General features: G+C 38.2%; 1 long non-coding RNA gene across 1 annotated transcript; it reads left to right on the top strand.

Moving 5' to 3' along the window:
• Positions 1-263: 263 nt before the first annotated feature.
• LOC115835903 lies at positions 264-10,156 on the top strand. The gene is made up of 3 exons (XR_004030861.1): positions 264-370; positions 2,381-2,383; positions 10,125-10,156. It is a non-coding gene; the product is annotated as an uncharacterized LOC115835903 (long non-coding RNA).
• Positions 10,157-13,827: the final 3,671 nt, after the last annotated feature.

The following is a 13,827-nucleotide window of genomic DNA, read 5'->3' as shown; positions in this document are numbered from 1 at the left end:
CAATTTGCCACTCTGTGTCTTTTAATTGGGTCATTTAGCCCATTTACATTAAGGTTAATATTGTTATGTGTGAATTTGATCCTGTTATTATGATGCTAGCTGGTTATTTTGCCCGTTAATTGATGCAGTTTCTTCATAGCATTGATAGTCTTTACAATTTGGTAAGTTTTTGCAGTGACTGGTCCCAGTTTTTCCTTTCCATGTTTAGTGCTTCCTTCAGGAGCTCTTGTAAGGCAGGCATGGTGGTGACAAAATCTCTCAGCATTTGCTTGTCTATAGAGGATTTTATTTCTCCTTCACTTATGAAGCTTAATTTGGCTGGATATGAAATTCTGGGTGGAAAATTCTTGTCTTTAAGAAAGTTGAATATGTCTTGTCCGCAGAGGTGGAATCTAGAGAGTCAGTAGGCCTTGCTGAGCTGCAGTGGGCTCAGTCTAGTTCGAGATTCCCTGCTGCTTTGTTTACACTGTAAGCCTAGAACTGCCTACTCAAGCCTCAGTAATGGCAGACTCCCCTCACCCCACCAAGCTCCAGCATCCCAGGTGGATCTCAGACTGCTGTGCTAGCAGCAAGCAAGGCTCCTTGGGCATGGGACCCACCAAACCAGGCACAGGAGGGAATCTCCTTGTCTGCCGGTTGCGAAGATCATGGGAAAAGTGCAGTATTTGGGCAGGAGTGTACCATTCCTCCAAGTACAGTCACTCATGGCTTCCCTTGGCTAAGAGAGGGAAATCCCTCAACCCCTTGTGCTTCCTGGGTGAGGCAACACCCCACCCTGCTTTGGCTTGCCCTCCATGGGCTGCACCCATTGTCCAACCAGTCCCAGTGAGATGAACCAGGTACTTCAGTTGGAAATGCAGAAATCACCTGTCTTCTGCATCAATCTCACTGGGAGCTGTAGACTGGAGCTGTTTCTATTTGTCCATGTTGTAAGCAACCTCATGTTGCTTCTTATGCTGTGTGAAATAATTTTTCTTTGTCTGTGACCCAAGAGTTTCATGTCTTCTGTTAGCATTCATGGAAGAGTAATATACTAATCCATTAGCTTCTAAATAGGGTAAAATAAAAAAAATTTTTTTTTTGAGATGGAGTCTCTGTTGCCCATGCTGGAGTGCAGTGACATGATCTTGGCTCATGGCACCCTTCGCCTTCTGAGTTCAAGCTGATTCTCCTATCTCAGCCTCCCAAGTAGCTGGGACTACAGGCGCACACCACCTCACCCAGCTAATTTTTGTATTTTTAGTGGAGACTGGGTTTCGCCATGTTGGCCAGGCTGGTCTTGAACTTCTGACCTCAAGTGATCCACGTGTCTTGGCCTCCCAAATTTCTGGGATTACAGGCATGAGCCACCACACCCAGCCAAAATAAAATTCTTGAACTAACAGGTATATACCAGTGGAAATGTAAATATACGTACACCAGGATGTACAAAAAAATGAATGTAATCAGACTATTAGTAACCTCCACAAATCCAAAACGATGCATCAGTATTAGAATAGAAGAGTAAATTGTGAAGTATTACCATGTTAACTGAAAACAAATCACACAACTTATAAATTTGGAGAGAGGACTTTATTTCTTATAAAGAGTTATAGCCTGCAAGGTGGCCATCCTGCAGGCTCAGAAGAGTAGCCTCTGGCAAAGACCAGAGACAGGTACTTCAAAGGAGGAGGGGTTGAGGGAGGAGCTTTATGCTGAACCAGTTGCCTAAACATAGATATCCAACAGCTTATAGGAGAAGCTATGAATATTCATGAAGGTGGTCCTGAGGTATGTGTGTTGAATAAACATGCATGTTACATACAACTCATGTTCACTTTGGAGTGGAGACTTAACATTTAAATTTATTACAAGTAGACCCTATACATCAAAAGGTCTTTTCAGGACATGAAGGCACTTACATATGCAGCCTCATGAAACTGTCCAGAACCAATCCATAGTCTGCAGTCTTGTTATCAGGAGACAGTTACTGAAATCAATCTCTTGTCCAGTCAAACCTGTAGTTATGGTTTATGGAACGGGGCTGGAGGGATCAGTTAGTCAGCATCTGGGGAAGGTGCAATTGCTTCAGCATTGCTTATCTCAAGGCCAATGCTTGTTTAGCTGCCAGAGAAAAAGAAAAATCTTGTGGTAGTTGACATAGTTTATTCTTTAAGTGTAGGGGTGTGGCATGGTCTTAGGTCATGTTTATAATTTGGTATCTTATTGCCACAAAGAGTTCATTCTGTTCACTTCATTTCTATTTTAACATGAATGCTGATCAGTTGTTGTGTCTAAACCACAAAAGGGAGGGGTTATAACGAGCTGCGTCTGACCTTCTGTCCTGCCATGGCCAGGAACTCAGTTTTTAAGGTTTCTCTGGGGTCCTCTCAGCTAAAAGGGGGTTCATTCAGTCAATTGGGGGGCTTTAGATTTTATTTTTAGTTTACCATTACAATGTAATATATTATGCAGCAATGAAAATGAATAAGCTAATGCTGCATTGATACATCTCATTAATATAATGTTGAGTTAAAGAAGCCAGTCACATACTATATTATTCTAATCAAATAAAATTTTAAAAAGCAAGTAAATTAATTTATGAATTAGATAGAATAGTCATACTTCTGAGGAGAGAAGCTGTTGAGACTAGAAGCATCCTGCAGGTGTCTTCTTGGGTTATGATAATGTATGATAATGTTTGTCTAGGGTTGTGATAATGTGTTCTGAATGTCATAGTTCACCGAATGTTACACTTATGATTGTGAACTTTTATATCGTTATGTTAGTCTTCTGTTGAAATTTTATTGTAAAAAGGTAACTTTACAATTTCAATAAATACATAAAATACTCTAAAACTGATATACAAAAGATAAGCAAGCTCTTTGTGGAGAATGTTGTGAAACATGATGATGATACAGTAGAGTATACTCACATAAATCAAGACATATGGCATTTATGTAGATTGCAATATATAAATTCTATCATGATTTTCTATATATTAATACACATTCTATCAAAATTCTAACAAGATCCTTTCACATACTCAAATAAGCTGTTGTCATAACTTGTATGGAAGATCAGTGGACCAAGAATAACCAAACATTTCTTAAGGGAAACAAAGGTGGAGTTGGGATGGATTTCCCTGTGAAATACAAATATATAATAAAATTATATTAAGGCAATTTTTATATTAAAGTACAGTCAATCAACAATGAAAAAATAGACTATTCAGGAGCAGATTCATGGACTTGTGAAATTTGATTTGTAATAAAGTTGGCAGCAGTATTTTGAATGAAGGGATAAATTGAGTATTCATGTGGAAAGTTTGGCATACTAAATAAATGATAGAGAAACACTGGTTATGATTACTGGAAAAAATAAATTTAGATTCCTACATCACACTACACAAAAATCAGCTTCAGTTGAATTAAGGACATATATAAAAAGCTAATCTATAAAAGTCTTAAAAGAAAATAGAGACAAATTTTTTGTATCTTTCTGGTGGGGTAGGATTTCTTAAACAAAATACAGAAGTGGGACAGCTGGGTCAAATGGTATTTCTAGTTCTAGATCCCTGAGGAATCGCCACACCGACTTCCACAATGGTTGAACTAGTTTACAGTCCCACCAACAGTGTAAAAGTGTTCCTATTTCTCCACATCCTCTCTAGCACCTGTTGTTTCCTGACTTTTTAATGATCGCCATTCTAACTGGTGTGAGATGGTATCTCATTGTGGCTTTAATTTGCGTTTCTCTGATGGCCAGTGATGATAAGCATTTTTTCATGTGATTTTTGGCTGCATAAATGTCTTCTTTTAAGAAGTGTCTGTTGATATCCTTCGCCCACTTTTTGATGGGGTTGTTTGTTTTTTTCTTGTAAATTTGTTTGAGTTCATTGTAGATTCTGGATATTAGCCTTTTGTCAGAAGAGTAGGTTGCAAAAATTTTCTCCCATTACTGGGTATATACCCAAAGGATTATAAATCATGCTGCTTTAAAGACACATGCACACGTATGTTTATTGTGGCACTATTCACAATAGCAAAGACTTGGAACCAACCCAAATGTCCAACAATGATAGACTGGATTAAGAAAATGTGGCACATATACACAGTGGAATACTATGCAGCCATAAAAAATGAGTTCATGTCCTTTGTAGGGACATGGATGAAGCTGGAAACCATCATTCTCAGCAAACTATCGCAAGGACAAAAAACCAAACACTGCATGTTCTCACTCATAGGTGGGAATTATTGAACAAAGAGAACACATGGACACAGAAAGGGGAACGTCATGCACTGAGGACTGTTGTGGGGTAGGGGGAGGGATAGCATTAGGAGATATACCTAATGCTAAATGACGAGTTAATGGGTGTAGCACACCAACATGGCACATGTATACATATGTAACAAACCTGCACGTTGTGTACATGTACCCTAAAACTTAAAGTATAATAATAATTAAAAAAATACAGAAATGACTAAAGATAAAGAACAATATATTCAAACTTCAGATCATCATAAGACATCATAATGTTAATAAAATTATAAGAGAAAAACTGGGATAAGATAGATAGCTATATATAATTGAGAACAAATTAGCAAGAAATAAAGAATTCTTATAAACCAATTAGAAAACAACCAACAGACCAATAGAAAAAGAAATGAATAAAAGATATGAAAAGGCACTTCTCATATGAGGAGATAAGATTGCCTGGGAGAAGCTGCTCAGCCTCATTAGTAATCAAGAATTTGTACTTTAAAACTACAATATCACTACTCAAGATGCTATTTCACCCCTGTAGATTGTCAAAAGTTAAAAAAGTCTGACAATATGTGTATTGATAAGGATAAGGAGAAATAAAGACTCTACTATATTGATAAAAATATAATTTGGTACAAACACTTTGTTACAGTCAATATTACTTTGTAGATTTACTATGCACGTATCCTATCACCATATATTTGTACTCCCAAAGGCACACATACACAAAGGAACATGTAGGAGAACATGATAGTGTTGATAGCAATTGTAAAATTAGGAAACAACCCAAAAGTCCATAAGCCATAAAACAAATAAATTTGACATCGTTATACAATGAAATGGTATATAAACTAAATTATATTAATAAATATTAAGATTGTAACTGATTTATAATGCAAAATTATGAATAAAATATAGCTGCACAAATCAAGATGGAAAGATGTCAAATCCTTTGAGGAAAATACATTACAAAAGATGCATAATATATTATTATATAAAGTACAAAATCAGAGAAAAGTAACCATATGTTACATAAAGATACATATAAGACTTTTAAAAATTTAAGGAAAAGCAGGTAGTGATTAAACACAAACTTCAGGACATTAGAGACCTTTGGAATGAGAGAGTAGAATATATTATGGGAAAGAAATAGGGTCCTCTGTATTTCTGATGTTCTATTTTTCAAACTGGGATTGTGTACACAGTTATTAATACTATTCATGTACATTATGTACATTATTTTGTATATATGATAAAAATGACAGTAACTTTTAAGAAATAAATTAACAACATGCAGGATGTTACATGCGGTAAGAGAGAGCAGAGTTTATTGTTGACTTTCAGTTTTTTTTTTTTTTTTTTTGCTTTCGTGGGTCTGGAGCTTCAGTTTCTTTCCTCCTGGGCTTCTTCACATGCTATGCTGCTTGGGCTTCCTCACAACATGGTGCGGGGTTCCAAGAGCAACCATTTCAAGATACAGGAATTGAAGATAGTTTTTTTTTTAAATTTAAGTTGAGGAATACATGTGCAGATTTTTTATATAGGTAAATTTTTGTCGTGGGGGTTTGTTGAACAGATGATTTTGCCATCCAGCTGTTAAGCCTAGTACCCATTAGTTATTTTTTCTGAACCTCTCCCTCCTCCCACCCTCCACTCTCCAATAGGCCCCAGTGTATGTTTTTCCCTTCTATGTGTCCAGGTGTTCTCATCATTTAGCTCCCATTTATAAGTGACAACATGTGGTATTTGGTTTTCTGTTCCTGTGTTAGTTTACTAAGGATAATGGCCTCCAGTTCCATCCATATTCTTGCAAAAAAACATGATCTTATTATTTTTTATGGCTGCGTAGTATTCCATGGTATATATGTACCATATTTTCTTTATCCAGTCCATCATTGATGGGCATTTAGGTTGATTCCATGTCTTTGCTATTGTCAATAGTGCTGCAATGAACACATGTGTGCATGTGTCTTATGATAGAATGATTTATATTCCTTTGGAGATATACCCAGTGATGGTATTGCTGGGTCGAATGGTATTTCTGTTTTTTGGTCTTTGAGGAATCACCACACTGTCTTCCACAATGGCTGAACTAATTTACACTCCCATCAACAGTATATAAACATTCCTTTCTCTCCACAACCTCACCAGTATTCATGGACTTGTGAAAATTTGATTTGTAATAAAGCTGGCACCAGCTTTATTTATTTAGCTTTTTATTAATAACCATTCTGACTGTTGTGAAATGGTATCTCATTGTGGTTTTGATTTGCATTTCTCTAATGATTAGTGAAGTGGAGCTGGTCTTCATATGATTCAACAATCACAAATGTATGTCTTATTTTGAAAAGAGTATGTTCATCTCTGCCCACTTTCTATGGGGTTATTTGGAGTTTTTTTTTATAAATTTGTTAAAGCTACTTATAGATGCTGGATATTAGAACTTTGTTGGATGCATAGTTTGCAAAATTTTTCTCCCATTCTGTAGGTTGTCTGTTTACTCTGTTAATATTTCCCTTCACTGTGCAGAAGCTCTTTTGTTTAATTAGATCCCATTTGTCCATTTTTGCTCTTATTGAAATTGCTTTTGGCATCTTTGTCATGAAATTTTTGCCTGTTCCTATGTCCTGAATAGTATTGCATAGGTTGTCTTCCAGGATTTTTATAGTTTTGGGTTTTACATTTGAGTCTTTAATCCATCTTGAGTTAATTTTTGTATATGGCATGAGGAAGGGATCCAGTTTCCATTTTCTGCATATGGCTTACCAGTTCTCCCAGCACCATTCATTGAAGAGAGGATCTTTTCTCCATTGCTTGTTTTTTGTCAAGTTTATCAAAATCCAATAGTTGTAGATGTGTGACCTTATTTCTGTGTTCTCTATTCTGTTCATTTGTCTATGTGTCTGTTTTTGTACCAGTACCATCCTGTTTTGGTTACTGTAGCCCTGTAGTATAGTTTGACATTGAGTAACATGATGCCCTTCAGCTTTGTTCTTTTTGCTTAGACTTTGTTCTATTTACCTTGGCTATTCAGGCTATTTGGACTCCTTTTTCATTCCATATGAATTTTAAAATAGTTTTTTCTAGTTCTGTGAAGAATAATAATGGTAGTTTAAGAGAAATAGCATTGAATCTATAAATTGCTTTGGGCAGTTACAGCCATTCTTACAATATTGATTCTTCCTATCCATGAGCATGGAATGTTTTTCCATTTGTTGTGTCATCATCTCTGATTTCTTTGAGCAGTATTTTGTAGTTCTTCTTGTAGAGATCCTTCACTTCCCTGGTTAGCTGTATTCCTAGGCATTTTTTTGTTTTTGTGGCAGTTGGGAATGGGATTGCATCCTTATTTGACTCTTGGCTTGACTATTGCTGGTTTATTGGAATGTCAGCGATTTTTGCACATTGATTTTATATCCAGAAACTTTGCTGAAGTTGTTTATCAGCTTAAGAAGTTTTTGAGCCGAGACTATGGAGTTTTCTAGATATAGGATTATGTCATCTTAATTTCATTCAAACAGGTGTAGTTTGACTTCCTCTCTTCCTATTTGGAAGCCCTTTATTTCTTTCTCTTGTCTGATTGCCCTGGCCAGGACTTCCAAAGCTATGTTGAATAGGGGTGGTGAGAGAGGTCATCCTCATTTAGTGCTGATTTTCAAAGGAAATGCTGCCAGCTTTTGCCCATTCAGTATAATATTGGCTGTAGGTATGTCATAGCTGGCTCTTATTACTTTAAGGTATGTTCCTTCAATACCTAGTTCATTGAGAGTTTTTAACATAAAGTTGTGTTGAATTTTATCTAAAGCCTTTCCTGAATCTATTAAGATAATCATGTGGTTTGTGTTAGTTCTGTGTATGTGATTAATCACATTTATTGTTTTGCATATGTTGAACCAACCTTGTATCCCAGTGATAAAACCTACTTGATCATGGTGGATAAACTTTATGATGTGCTGCTGGATTCAGTTTGCCAGTATTTATTTTTTAGGATTTTTGCATGATGTTTATCAAGGATATCAGCCTGAAGTTTTCTTTTCCTATTGTGTCTCTGCCAGGTTTTGGTATCAGGATGATGAATTAGAATGAGTTAAGGAGGAGTCCCTCTTCCCCATTTTTTTCAAATAATTTCAGCAGGAATGTATCAGCTATTTTCTGTACATCTGGTAAAATTCAGCTCTGAATCCTTCTGGTTCTGGGCTTTTTTTGGTTGGTATAGGCTATTTATTACTGACTCAATTTCAGAGCTCATTATTGATCTGTTTAGGGATTCAATTACTTCCTGATTCAGTCTTGGGAGGGTGTGTGTGTCCAGGAATTTATCCATTTCTTCTAGATTTTCTAGTTTATGTGCATAGAGGTGTTTATAATATTTTGTGATGGTTGTTTTTATTTCTGTGGGGTCAGGGGTAATATCCCCCTTATAATTTCTGATTGTGTTTAGTTGAATCTTCTCTCTTTTCTTCTCTTTTAGTCTGGTGAGTGGTCTATTCTATTACTTTTTTTCAAAATACCGGCTCCTGGATTTGTTGATCTTTTGAATGGTTTTGCATGTTTCAATCTCTATCAGTTCAGCTCTGATTTTGGTTATTTCTTGTCTTATGCTAGCTTTAGGATTTGTTTGCTCTTGAATCTCTAGTTCTTTTAGTTGTGAGGTTATTAACTTGAGATCTTTCTAACTTTCTAACTTTTTGATATGAGAATTTAGTGTTATAAATTTCCCTCTTAACACTGCCTTAGCTGAATCCTGGAGATTCTGGTTTGTTGTATCATTGTTCTCATTAGTTTCAAAAAACTTCTTGATTTCTGCCTTAGTTTCATTATGTACCCAAAAGTCATTCAGGAGAAGGTTATTCAATTTTCACATAATTGTATGGTTTTGAGTTAATTTTTTAGTATTAATTTCTAATTTGATTGCACTATGGTCCAATGGATTGTACGCTGTTATGAGTTCAGTTCTTTTGCATTTGCTGAGGAGTGTTTTACTTCTAATTATGTAATCAATTTTAGAGTAAGTGCCATTTGGCCATGAGAAGAATGTATATTCTGCTGAATTTGGGTGGAGAGTATAGCTATCTATCAGGTCGCCTTGATTCAGAGGTGAGTTCAGGTCCTGAATATCTTTGTTAATTTTCTGTCTCAATGATCTAATATTGTCAGTGGGGTGTAAAAGTCTCACATTATTATTGTGTGGGAGTCTAAGTTTCTTTGAAGGTCTCTAAGAACTTGCTTTATGAATCTGGATGCTCCTGTGTTGGCTGCATATATATTTAGGAAAACTCTTCTTGTTGAATTGAACCCTTTACCATTATGTAATGCCCTTGTCTTTTTTAATCTCTGCTGATTTAAAGACTGTTTTGTTAGAAACTAGGATTGCAACCCCTGCTTTTTGATCTTTACCAATTGCTTGTTAGATTTTTCTCCATTCCTATATTTTTAGCCTATGTGTGTCATTACACGAGATGAGTCTCTTGAAGACAGCATACCAATAGGTCTTGCTTCTTTATCCAGCTTGCCACTCTGTGTCTTTTAATTGGAGCATTTAGCCCATTTGCATTTAAGGTTCACATTGGAATGTGTGGATTTGATTCTGTCATCATGATGTTAGCTGGTTATTTTGCAGACTTGTTTATGTGGTTGCTTTGTAGTGTCACTGGTCTTTGTACTTCAGTGTGTTTTTCTAGCGGCTGGTAACCGTCTTTCCTTTCCATGCTTAGAGCTTCCTTCAGGAGCACTTGTAAGGCAGGTCTAGTGGTAGTGAATTCCCTAAGCATTTGCCTGTCTGAAAAGGATCTTATTTCTCCCTCACTTATGAAGCTTAGTTTGGCCAAATATGAAACTCTGGGTTGGAATTCCTTTTCTTTAAGAATATCGAATATTAGCCCCCAATCTCTTCTGGCTTGTAGTCTTTCTGTTGAGTCGTCCACTGTTAGTCTGATGGGTTTCCCTTTGTAAGTGATCTGACCTTTCTCTCCAGCTGCATTTAACATTTTCTTTCTTTCATTTCAACCTTGGAGAATCTGATAATATGTGTCTTGGGGATGATACTCTTGTAAAGTATCTTACTGGGGTTCTCTGCATTTTCTGAATTTGAATGTTGGCCTCTCTACCTAGATTGGGGAAGCAACTTGGAAAATATATATTTTAAGATATCATCTCATGGATGACATTCTGAATATGGATCATTCCTATCCATATTCTGAATTATATTTCTGTTATTTCAGCCATCTCAGTTAGGTTCAGAACCCTTGCTGGAGACATGATGTGGTCACTTGGAGGAAAGGAGATACTCTGGCTTTTTGAGTTTTCATAGTTCTTTCACTGACTTTTTATCATCTTTGTGGGCGTATCTACCTTCAATCTTTGAGGTTGCTGACTTTTGAAATTTTTTAATCATATTTGATGACCTTAAGTGTTTGATTGTGGTATAAGGTGGATTTGACTGACTTGCTTCATTTCTGGAAGATTTTAGGGGATCAACCATCAGCCCCCAACTCCTGGACTGCATGCCCTAATTCTAGGTTACTTGTATTGGGCCCTGACTTTGTTCTCTGGCTCCTCAAAGTTTGGAATCCATTGTGCTGGAGGTGGGGGATGGGGGGACTGAGATGTAGCAGTTGTGGCAGAGTACCAGCAGGTGCCAGGATGTTTGCCTCCCTCCCTGCAGGCATTCACCACAGTGGCAGAGGCAATGCAACTGGTGGGAGGAGTGTGGGGAAAAGTGGAAGAAGGGCCCTTGCTGGAGACTGTGTGTGCTGTTGCACTGGAGGTGGTGTTAACTTGGAGTGTGATGTTGGTGGGCATAGGTCTGGGTGACTTCCCTGTGCCCCACGAGCAGGAATGATCATTCAGGGTAGAGGAAGATCAGCTGTTATCTTCACAATGTTAGCGCAAGGGCAGGACACTGGTAGGAGTGGGTCTTATTGGCTCTGTGCCCACCAAGGCTCTATCTGCAATGGCAGTCAGGTGGGGGACAGACTGCACTCCTGCATTCTGGTGGGGCAAGGGAAGCAAAACCTGCCCATGCAAATATGAGCCAACAGATTTATGTGAGGAGTTGCCATTGGCCCAGGAAAAGCTGCAGTATGAGGAGGGAGCAGGTGAGCTGGTACATAGCCATAGGGGCCACCTTGCTGGAGCTTTCCACTAGTCAGGCACAGTCCATCAGCTCAGAAACTACACTGTGGGCTCCCAAAACACCCAAGACTGCCCTGCAAGCAGGCATGGCCAGGCTGGGGCCCCTGGAGCGGTCAGCAGATGAACGGGTGCTCAGGTTGAAACAGCCCCAACTGATGAGCTAGACCACCATGCAGAGATCAGGTCCGACAGTTCCCCTAGGACTAAAATCTCCTATAGGAGCAAGTTGAGCCTAGGAGTTGGCCATCCCTGGCTATGCTCCACAATAGCCACTTCCACACCAAACCCTCTGGGCTCCATATCAGCTGGTTTACTGCCCCTAACACTTCTCTAAGCAGTTCTCCCTGCCAACTTGAGTGTCTGTGGTGGTGGAAGGATCTTATCCTACCAGGGTTCCAGAGGCCCATGGTGAGAGTGGGTTGCTTCTTGCCAGTTCAACTCCCCTGTTCCCCCAGAGCTATTGTGAACCAAAAATGAGTCCTGGTGCATGGTTGTCCCATGCAGATTCCCAGCTTTCTCCCCTTTCAGCCCAGCTTCTGTGTCTTCCCCCTGTCCACTCTCAGCACCTTCCTTCTGAAGATCTGTTAAAAGCACTCAAGTCATCTCAGTCTGCTGGTGGGAGCTGTTCCACCTGATTGCATCTTATCATCCATCTTGCTCTCCTCCTTTGTCAGTTTCTTAAGGTCTAGTCCCAGAAGTTTACACAATGTCATATTACATTCATTGGGCAGTCAGACTCAGATTAAGGAAAGGGGATATAGGCTCCATCTTTTGACAAGAAAGAGTGTCAAAATACATTGTGACTGTGACTTAAATCTGCCACCAGTTCACCCATGACCACAAATTAATTTATATTCTACCCATATGCAAAATACACTCATACCCTCCCAACACCCCTCCACTCTCAAGAGCCTTATTTATTACAACATCAAGCTTAGGCTCCAGCTTCAGGATCATGTCATGTACCTCAGGTACAGGTGCAAATGTGGTTCCTCAGTCACAGCTCCTCTCAAACTGAAGACCTATGGATTAAAGAGACATATTTCTCCACCACCCATACAGCCAGCATAGGACACCCACAATAGGTATTCCCATTCACAAAGGGTGAAAATGGATGTGATAGTGGCTGGTTCATGACTGGTGCTGGCATATGCTGCCACTTCCTTATCAGAGCCTGGTCCTGGTCCCCAAGAATGATTAACTGTGGCTACTAGATCTACCCTCTGGGCTGTTGGTCCTGTCCTTTTCCATAATAAAAATGAGTTTGCAACTGAATTTCCTTCTCAGCTGCTTCTTGTCCATAATAAGTTGGAAGCCTAAAAGCTCTTTTCATTTTGTACTATCTCTGTTCTTTAGAGTTAAAGCTGGTAGTGCTTCTTCCAGAACAATTATATTTAAATCTGTAAATTTCTATGACTCTTACTGAGTTCACTCCACTAGATAAAAGTTATATCCCAAAATCTATTTGAGATAAACTCTTTCTATTATGGATAATTGAAGGGCAATGTCCTTAATATTCTCAGAAGTACTACTGTTTGATAGAGAAAGCCTGTGAGGTGTGTCTTTAACATCTTTTGAAAATCTTGTGTCTGCTTGAAAGGCTTTATAAGGCTTTGGCTTAAATCTTACAATTTCTTAACATAGGGTCTTATAGGATCACCATAGATTTGACCTTTTATTGGAAGACACATTTTAATCTGAGAATTTTTTGTTATGTAGAGAAGCTGGGAATAAAAGACTTTGATTTTTCATGTAGCAGATCTTGGATTATTTATATTTCCTCTAAATTTCCTCAAAAACTCAATGGTTTCTTTTTTAGTACATCTCTCTCCTCTTTAAAGTAGACAGCCAGATGAAGCCAAGCATTTTGACTGAAAATCTCCTTAGCTAGCTAATCAAATTCAGTAGGCGTGTTGTTTCCACATTTCTACAGGTGATGATTTTACCAAACTATCTACCATTATATACCAAGAGTCTCTTTTCTACCAGCTTTCAAAAATATTTTCCTTACTTTAAACTCTCACAAACATTGTTGTGAAGCCCTTCAGACCTCTACTAACACTCTCTTTAACACTTAAGGCTTTTACTAACACTCTTCTTGAGATTTTCAAGGCTTCCATAAACAAGTTTCTCATTGCCCTTCCAGCTTCTGGTAGATATCCAGGCCAAAATCAATGCCACAGTTTTCAGATTTTTGTTACAGCAGAGTACCACTTCTATCACCAATATCTGCATCAGTTTTGTATTGCTGCATAACAAACTACTCCAAAACTTAATGGCTTACACAACAATAATAACTTGTTTTGTTCACAAGTATGCAATTTGGGCAGGGATCAGTGAGGATGGTTCACCTTTCATCTATACCATATGATGTGGGGCAGCTCAGCTAGAGATGGAGGATCCACTTTCAATACTGCTCCTCAAATGGCTGGCAAATTAGTGTTGTCT

Source organism: Nomascus leucogenys, chromosome 7b (assembly GCF_006542625.1).
Source record: "Nomascus leucogenys isolate Asia chromosome 7b, Asia_NLE_v1, whole genome shotgun sequence".
NCBI classification, from domain to species: domain Eukaryota; kingdom Metazoa; phylum Chordata; class Mammalia; order Primates; family Hylobatidae; genus Nomascus; species Nomascus leucogenys.
Note: the sequence above shows the minus strand (reverse complement) of the source record. Positions and strands in the feature narration are given on the sequence as shown.